Genomic DNA, 10,045 nt, shown 5'->3' on the forward strand with positions numbered 1-10,045 from the left:
CTAAACCTTTTATCATTGTTTTTTTACTCTCTTGTATTTGTCCACATCTTCCCTAACAGGTGGAGCCCAAAACTGGACACAGTACTACAGCTGAGGCCTCACCAGTTCTAAAGAGAGCAGGACAGTTACTTACTGTGTGTTACATAACTTCTGTTAACACTCCGTAGAATGATATTTGCCTTTTTTTGCAACTTCATCACACTGTTGTCTCGTATTCAATTTGTGATCTTCTATAACCCTGAGATCCTTTTCTGCAATATCGTTGACTAGCTAGTTATTGGGTCTGCGCGCGCACACACACACACACACACACACACACACACACACACACACACTGTTAACTGTTAATCTTAATCATACAACACCAACAGATCTCAGGATCTGTGTCACAGAAGTTAGGAGAAGTATTTTTACTGTGTGAATGGCATTCCTCACCCTGCTATCATAACCAGTAAAATCAAGCTCTCTCCTGCAAACTCTCTACAATGCTTGTATTACAATACATCTTGTATTTGTGCATTTGCTATTTCCTTCCTTCAGTGCAGTAATTTGCACTTGTCTTTATTTAATTTAATTTTATTTTCAGACTAGTTCTCTAATTTATCAAGATCATTTTGAATTCTTATCTTGTCCTCTAAAGTACTTGGAACCTCTCCCTGCCTGGTGTCATCTAAAAGTTTTACAAGCATACTTGCCACTCCATCATCCAACAGTTAATGAAAATATTAAGTAGTAATGGACCCATGACACAACTCTGTGGGATCACACTTGAAATGTCCTGCTAAGTGTGGATGGAAAGCACTCTACCACAATTGTGTATAGGACTGAATAAAAAAGTGTATGTTTCATAAAAAAAATTGAGGGGAAAATTAAAATTTTTGAATTTCCTTAAAATTTTTCACAATTTTTTTGTTTTCTTAATTATTTTTTAACTTTTTGGGGGGAGGGTGAAAATAATCATCTTTTTAAAAAGAAATTTCAAAAAAATTATCAATATTTTTTGTGTCAATTTTCTCAAACACTGATAAAAATGAGTTTGTCCACAAATTTTTGTTGTTGTTGTTGAAACTCCTTTTTTTGACAAAATTTTAACCAGCTCTAGTTGGTAAATTATATGTGAATTATAAGCAGCCGAACTCTCTGTTTCCCAGCTGGCTGTAAAATGACAACCCTAGCTGTAGTGTTGGCCACATGGTGCAGAGTTAAGATTCAGCAGAAAGTTAAAAGCTACCATGTATCCTGCAAGACACTATAGAGTGCCATACTTCCTGCTGATTTTTTCATAGTCTCCTCACAAGACAGGAGCCAGCTGCAAGACTGAGATAGACAATACAGCCAGGCTCAATTACTGAGGCATCTGTTCTGTGCTAAATTTATAAAGTTATTTCTTGTTTTTAATTACATAGAATGCTAAATCCGTGTCTTGGTCACCTCTGAAATTTTCGAAGTGGAGCCCTTCAGAGTTGTTAATAGTAAACGTTGTAATAGTAGCTTTGTTTCTTTATGGTAATTTTTACATTATTTCCCATTGATAGTTTTATAGATAGGCCTCCTTTGGGTTGGGTGAATCATACACTCAGTCTGTTCTCCATTTATTTATGGGACAGTGAGCAACCGTCATTGTAATATCCTGACATCCATTAGACAAAACGTTAAATATACTAAGTTAGTGCTTCAGTACAAATCAGTTCAATGAAGCATTTCTACAGACCAATTTGATTTTTTTAAAGGAAAAGCTTACATTCATTTGTATATTTATCAAGAAGCAGGACCCTATGATCCTATAAAGACGATGTGTTCCATTGACATAGGCTCTAAATTATTGCATAAAGAGTCCAATTTTCAAGTGAGGGCATGTAAAGTCAGGCATCTAAGTCTATATTTAGCCACATAGGGTGAAATCCTGGCCCCCTTAATGGGTCAGTGGGTGCTTTGCCATGGATGTCAATGGGGCCAGATTTTCACCCCTAAATACCCATTTTAGGAACAAGAGTGTTGATTCAGGCATTTAAAAGTGGCTGGAATGGGTGTCTACGTGCCTAGTTTAAATATTGATCCCACATTGCATATCCTTGATAAATATGAATGTCCTGATCTATTCCTCATTTTTGATCTATGGTTGATTATTCATAATAAAAAGTTAACATGTTATGGCTATATTTGATAAAGTTTTTCAAGATGGGGTATATTCAGTGTTACATAATATCTTTCTGAGTAATATTCTATTTTTACTGTTGCAAAGTAGGCACATACGATTTTCCTTTTTTTCATCTATGATAAAATATTCTTTTACTTCCCATCATAATCAAAGTAAGCAGAGGTTCTTGTAGCTGTTGAATGCTCCTCCATTCAGATTTTCTCTATTTATTCTCTTCAGTTTTGCTAAGTAGCCTTCAACTTTACAGTGAGAAATGTGTTCTGCCCTGTCTCATATCAATATATTTAAAAAAGTATTTTATTTACAGCAAAATGGTTATACAGATAAGCACAAAAGCAAGAAATGTTGAGTTCATGTAACCCTAACAGATTTCGGGGTAGATTTTTCAAAGGCATAAATGGTAGTCAGACATCCACCTTCTCTTAAAGGGCTAAAGGGAGTCAGGCACCTGCTGCCGTTTGTGACTTTGAAAATCTACCTGTTAATTCTTACCATTTAGTGGCTTACCTTTGCTTCACATTTTAGCTTCTATTGAAGGAAAGCATTATCTTTTTTATAGGGCAAAGTTTTAAACAAAACTAGAGATGGATTTGCACACCAAAAATTGTATATACCCTTGCATTTGTGGATGCAAAGTAATTGTGTTATATGTGCTCCTTTTGCAGGCCTATCAGCATCCAGTCTACGAAAGTTTGCCCTTGTCTATCAGTTGAAAGCATTGAAAGCAAAATCTACCTGTTAATTCTTACCATTTAGTGGCTTACCTTTGCTTCACATTTTAGCTTCTATTGAAGGAAAGCATTATCTTTTTTATAGGGCAAAGTTTTAAACAAAACTAGAGATGGATTTGCACACCAAAAATTGTATATACCCTTGCATTTGTGGATGCAAAGTAATTGTGTTATATGTGCTCCTTTTGCAGGCCTATCAGCATCCAGTCTACGAAAGTTTGCCCTTGTCTATCAGTTGAAAGCATTTGCAGCTCTGAATTTAGGGTTATAACATTCTCAATTCTGGGTTTAGAGGTGTAGATTTAGGCTGCATATTGAGGTGAGCTTCAAGCCCATTGCATTTTCTGCTCTGCAGTAGAAGAGGACACTGCGCTGATGGATAATCATTTGCAGCTATGGGACATCATATTAGGTACTATATGCTGCACTTTGATGGAGTTCCTGGCTGAAATCCTGCCCCATTGAAGTCAGTCGGAGTTTTGACATTGTTTTCAATGTGGCCAGGATTATACCCATGGACTGTTCTGCCCAGGATCAGCAACTTTACCAAAGAGTATTGAAAATACCAAAGAATGCATACGGCAAGGGTGACGAAAGCCATTGTTATGACACTGTAGCACCAAGTGAATCCCTGTAACAACAGTGAGGATATCAACTACCTTTTTAATACAAAATAAAGAAGAAATCTTTTAGAGAGTTGGAAAGCTCGGTGAAGGACAGTCTTGTTCAGAAGATTATTGTCTTTGCCATTGCTCCTTTGGAGAGGATATTAATCTCAAAAGAGGCTGTGGGAGAAAGCCTGCTAGGGGAACGTGGGCAGGCAAGTAGACTATTTCCTGGGCATTCTGAATTTTAAGAATAACCTAAGAAATTATTTATAAGCTGAAGCTCTTTATATTGTTTTTTTCCTTTTTTCCCCTGAAACTGTCGAACTGTTAGTGTTAACCCACCATATATGAATTTTATAATGTGCCTTCAAAATAGCCTGATGTAACTGACACACTGTCTTGTTTCTAAAATAAGAAACTGAAAAATACATATTTACCACATTTTAGTCTATTGCTAAATAGGTGTCTTCATAAAATCAACTGGGAAATTTGTGAAAATAATACTTTTGTACTGAGTGGAAGATTTTCAGATGAATGTAATACTGTTTAAAGATCTGATATTCTGGAAACCAAAGTCTGTAGAACTAGTACAGTAGGGCAAGCTTTTCCACATTGGTGAGGCAATCTGCTGTACCATGGACATGGAGAGAGAAACACTTAGGTGAATGTTTGTAGTCCAGTTTATATCCCCCTTTTAATCCTGAGGCCAAATTCATTCCTGCTGTGACTCCAATGGACTCCATCAATATTATATTGCTGAGACTATCAGCAGTACCATTAGAGCTGGTCAAAATATAACAAAGGGAAAACAATTTCACAAAAATTTACCAAGTTGCTTTTCCCCATCTTCTGCAACAATTTTCCATGATATTTTTGGATAAACTTTTCATTTACTCAAAACTCCATTGTCAGAAAGAAGACACAATTTCAAGTAAACTAAAAATGTCAATACCAATTTTGAGTTTCAATAAAACTTATCATGAAGACCCCATGAAAAACTGAATTTTGACAAACAATATTTTTGGAAAAGATTTATTTTTTAAAGAAAGATCACTTTTCAACACAATTTTCTCTTGTGAAAAAGTTCAGCCTGCTGTCATTGCAGTTTATTATATACAAGGAAGAGCATGCGGTTCCCAACTCTTTGCACATTGGCTAAAGAACTGATGTCATTGTTACTGAACTTTCTTTCTGCTAATGAGGACCACATTTGAATTTGTGATCTAGACATGAAAAGGTCCACATCTCCCCAATATCCTGAGCTACCTAGAATTAAATATGATTTCTTCTGAAATTGGTATTTTTATTCCAGAAGCCAGTGGATCTAATTACTTGATTGAAAAATAACTTGCAATTACGTTAAATCCAACCATTTTCTGACTTTGAGTTTTATATGCACAAGAAGTTTTGAAACTAGGAAGATTTTCTTTTATTTACAACCTGCCTTCAAATAAAAGTAGCAGCTGCAGGTACTTTGTGTCATAACAAGCCCATTATAAGCAGCACTGGGGATAAATCCTGAAGTCACTGGTGGAGCTGATGGGGGTAGGAGAATGTGACTGCCCTCAGTGGCCTTTAGCTGTATATGTGATGCCTTTTCAAGCATATTATGCAATTGACAAAAGTTGGTATAAAACAAATTTTCACACGAATCTGGAGCGTGAACTCTGAAGACCAGCAGCTCTTGTCCTTCAGGCTGGGCCTGGCTCACACGCAGGGCACTGCAACATGGCACATTGGGTTGTGTAGTGCCGCAACCCCATATATGATGTTGCATTGCCTCTCACTCAAATTTTGCCCAGCTGACCCTCTGTCATGATGGAGGAATGACTAGGCCAAAGTTGAAATGACACCACAACTGTGTGCCAGGTTGCAACACTCATAGTGGGGAGCTGGAACCAGGCCCTTGGGACAGGAGAAACCACTGCTGGGTGAGTGTGCGATGGGCTCGCTCTTCAGCCTACCACCAATAATCCACCAATAATAAACCACCAAAAACCCTCCTGCTTGCAAACCTGGCTCTGCTACTTTGAAGTCAGTGGGAGTTTTGCCATTGAATTCAAAGGGAGTGGCATGTGACCTGAGAAGCTTGATTCTACCCATTAATTTGAGGTTTTTCCATTAGATTGAGTGGAAGCAGAATCATGCCCTAGGACAACAGCTCAGTCAGAATTGTTAAGTCTGTAGGATTCGTGAGACAGGGGATATATTTTAAAAGTTTAGAAGCACTTATACCCATAATTTGAATATATTCTATGGCTCCTGGGACTCTCTCTCTCTCTCTCTTTTAAATATATGCTGGAAGAAAAAGATTAAGAAGGTCCCATCTTGCCTTTTCATGTTTGGAGTGGTTGCAACTCTGGCAGCCAATGGGACACCGACTTGCTATATGGCAAGTGGAAGAACATCAAATCACCATCCTACCTGATACTATTTGGTTTTCATGCACTGTTTTTGAATTGACTAAAAACATGAGGAGTGAACTAACATTTAGATTCTGTTTCTACTGCTCTACTTTGCTCTCTTTTCTTGGGTCTAGTGAATGGAGCGTGATGTATTGACAACTTTATTTTCAGTTAGTTTAACAAAAAGGTGCTATCTATAATTGCTTGTCTTTTTGTTTTATAAAGGCTGTACTGGAATTGATTGAAAAATGAGAGATTTTTCATGACAAAATTAATGTAGAAATAATGTTTAAGTTTTCAAAGGAATGATTTTTGGTTTATATGAACATTTGCAGAAAATAAAAAATGTCATTTTCATTCCTTCCACTCTTCTCACTCCCCTCCTCCCTCTGGAAGAGGGGAAGAGGGTGAAAAGAACAAAAAAAAGGATTGTCAAAAATCATCCTGAAAATGTTCATGAAAATTTGTTTTTGAAACAAGGCCATTTTTCAATGAAAAACATTTTTGTTCAAGCAATTTTGACCAGCTCTAGCCTGAAAGATCAAAGTATAAGACTTCCTCAGTCTGCGCCTTCCCTCAAAAATGGAACCATTCATTAGGAAACACCTTTCACTAGCAACTGTCACAAGTGACTGTTTATGGCAACAGTCAAATCACACAGGAGGTTTCTCACCTGCTACATTAATTCTAATTATCCCCCCAAACCTATGGCTTCTGTGTGGCCAGAGGCTTAAAACTGCCTGCTTTGGAAAAACATAAGGTGGCATCTGGAGTATTTCAGTTGCTTTTTTGCACTTGGATTTAAAAAAAGTTGAATTTTATAAAAATGAATGTCCCAGTTCTGTAACTCTTGTGGCAATTACTTCAGTGTGACTACTTGTGCAAGAGTTGCAGAGCAGGGATCAGATACTACAGTGATGAGGGTGATATAAGCATCTGAATAGAATAAACTTGACTACAGAGAAGTAAATAGTTTGCCAATGAGAGAGAAATATCTGTTTAAAAACAATTGCTCCCCCACCCCAATTCTGATACCAATGGCCATAAAATGTCCTATTGAGGATATCTTTTTATTGAGGAAGGGAGGAGGCTGCAGAAAAGCCTTTATGGGGCTTCTGCATTTCCTCTGTTCCACATAATGCTCTGCAACAGCTGTTTCTGTAGCATCTTGGAGGGGTAGACTGTGGCAGAACATGAGAGAAACCAGAATGTGGCCAATAGTTCCAGAAGTAGGTAGATACTTTGGCCAATGGTTGGAGGGTGGAGTCATACAGTGGGCCTGGATGCTAGGCTGTAGCAGGTACTCTGATGAATTACTTTGTGTCTTGAAAGGGAGGGAGAATTCTATACTATTCTTCTGACATCTTTTTGCAAGGATCCTGTTTGCAAAGCCCAGTTTACTCAGATTTTGCCCAGGTTTTGGCCCATAGACAATGAAAACTGCTTTTTTTTTTTTTTCAGTAGGCAAGCAGTGTTTCCGTGTGGTCATCAGAAGTAAGTTTATTACATTTTATCTTGCTGTCCTGCCTTTGATGTCTACCATAAGTGTAATTATTAGAGCAATTTGATCTAAGAAACCACTTCTCTTTGTTCTTGCCAGAAACTAAGCAACATTATCTTCACCAGAAACTTTAAACATGTTTGCTTTGGACATATGTACCTTACTTTCAAAGATATTCCTTTTTTTAAATGATTCCTCCTGACATAGAATGAAATAGATAAGCATTATAACTAGAATTAATTAAAAATGTTTTAGCAGAAAATTTTTGGTACAAACATTTTTTCAGGGTTTTTTATTTTTTATTTGAATTGAAAACTAAAATTTTGCTCAGATCTTCGTTTAGAAAAACATGCCATTTTCTGTCAATGTTTGACAGAGGATGTTGTAGAGTCCCAGACAAACTAATTTTATTCATTGTCCTGTTAACAGTTGTTTATTATTTCATATGGCTGACTTCTGCCCAGCGAAGAGTTTTTATAAAAAGTGAATTGTTACAGAGCTGACCCAAAGATAATCTTTGCCTAGAAAACCATGTTATGGTCCAATTTGTATACTCACTGAACAATACAAAAGGAGGGGATAATAGTCTTGATCATCACAGGTACCTTGACAAAATTAAAATCTTACTTTTGTTAGTTCTTAAAAAAATTTAATGAGAAGATGTGGGATGTCACAACATAATAGAAATAGTATAAGCAACAGCTCTGGGAATGCCTTGGCCTGTCCCAAGCTTGGCTGGTAGTTCTCAGTGCTGCTGCTTAGGCTTCATTCAGTGACTTCCCACATTTTGTCTGGGCCTTTTACCTTAAGCAGCTAGGGTGAACTTCTGGTCACCTTTAAGTAAATGGGAATTTTGCCATGAACTTTAGTGAGGCCAGGATTTCACTCACAGTAAGAACTGCATATTTAATGCCAACATCAGACAGAAGTGGAAAAAAGTCACACATACTTTATGTTTATTTTCCTCCCCAATGACATCAGGTGATGATGGGGGACTTTCTAAGTAAGGAATAAACTGTGCTCTGAAAAATATGTACATATATCAGTCTTTTCACATATTCTATTAAAATGGAATGTATTTACAGAATTCACAAAAGGAAAACCTAGGAAAAATAAAGTAGGAAGATAATTACTTATGCCGGTAAAAATCTTGGTTGTAGGAAAATATTACAAGAGCTAGAAAATTAGAACTTGGGTCATGGTTTTCAAAAATAACTAATGATGTTGGTACGTTAGTGTGTGCATTTGTGTGTCCTTAAAGCAGGGATCAGCAACCTTTGGCACATGGCCCACGAGGGTAAGCCCCCTGGCTGGCCGGGCCGGTTTGTTTACCTGCTGCGTCCACAGGTTTGGCTGATCACAGCTCACACTGGCCGTGGTTCACCGTTCAAGGCCAATGGGGGCTGTGGGAAGCAGCGCGGGCTGAGGGATGTGCTGGCCGTCACTTCCCGCAGCCCCCATTGGCCTGGAGCGGTGAACTGCGGCCAGTGGGAGCAGCGATCGGCCAAACCTGCGGACGCGGCAGGTAAACAAACCTGCCCGGTACGCCAGGGGGCTTACCCTAGCAGGCCACCTGCCAGAGGTTGCTGATCCCTGTCTTAGAAGTTCTGCTTTTCAGAAAATGCTGAGCACACATTCTCTGAAAATCAGGTCCCTGTAAATGAGCAAGTTGGGCATCCAAAAATTCAGGCACCCAAAGTCATTTTGAAACTCTGGGTTTTACTTATGGTATGTTACATACTTTGTTTATGGAAATTAGGGATTTACTCCATTTATCATTTCAACTAGCAAATACTTCAATACTGATTACCTAATTTTCTTTTTAAATGGATAACATTCCTCACATTTTTGTCACTGAAAATCTTGGTGTGCACAAACTTAAGTATACTAAAATACTGGTAATTTGGAACTAAATATCTACTAAATTAGACAAAAACATTCCCATAAGATGATATCATTAGAGTTGTTAATATTTTCATCCAATATTCTACTATTGTTTGATGTAATATAACAACAAATAACCCAATTATTTAAAAATGAGACAGAAAACATAAACCTTATTCAGTGATGGATTATGACAAATGCAGTTTCTAATTTACACTCCCCAGAAGTGAAGAAGAAAAAAATGTATTGTATTTAAGAACATGATGCTTTACTGAGTAACCCATGTTCAACTGATTTAACTCTCCCCCACCCCATCGGATCAATTTAAGACAAAATTAATCAAAGTAAAGTTACTATTGCTCCAGAGGAAGAAATATATATAGTTGGCTCTGAAATGTCTTAAAGATACTAGAATCCCATAAAGCTAAAGTCTCCACAGTATGCAGTCATCTAAATAGCTGGAAGTATACATGCCTATACTTCCTCTGGGCACAAAAAACTAAGGAGTTGCATACCCACATAGGTTAAAAGGGGATGTAAAGCATCTCCTTAATCTGCTGTTGGGTTTACCCATATTGCAGATCATAATGTTGAGCAGAAGCAACCTCTACAAGACTATTACACTCCCTCTCACATAGGTGGGTGTAAAATGGGTGGGTGGAGTTGTAACTCAGCACTGGTTCTGCACATCAGCAAGCACAGCTGAGTTTGACTCTGAAACACTCAATCTGGCATAGGCGCAGACTCCGTGGGTGCTC

Source organism: Natator depressus, chromosome 2 (assembly GCF_965152275.1).
Source record: "Natator depressus isolate rNatDep1 chromosome 2, rNatDep2.hap1, whole genome shotgun sequence".
NCBI classification, from domain to species: domain Eukaryota; kingdom Metazoa; phylum Chordata; order Testudines; family Cheloniidae; genus Natator; species Natator depressus.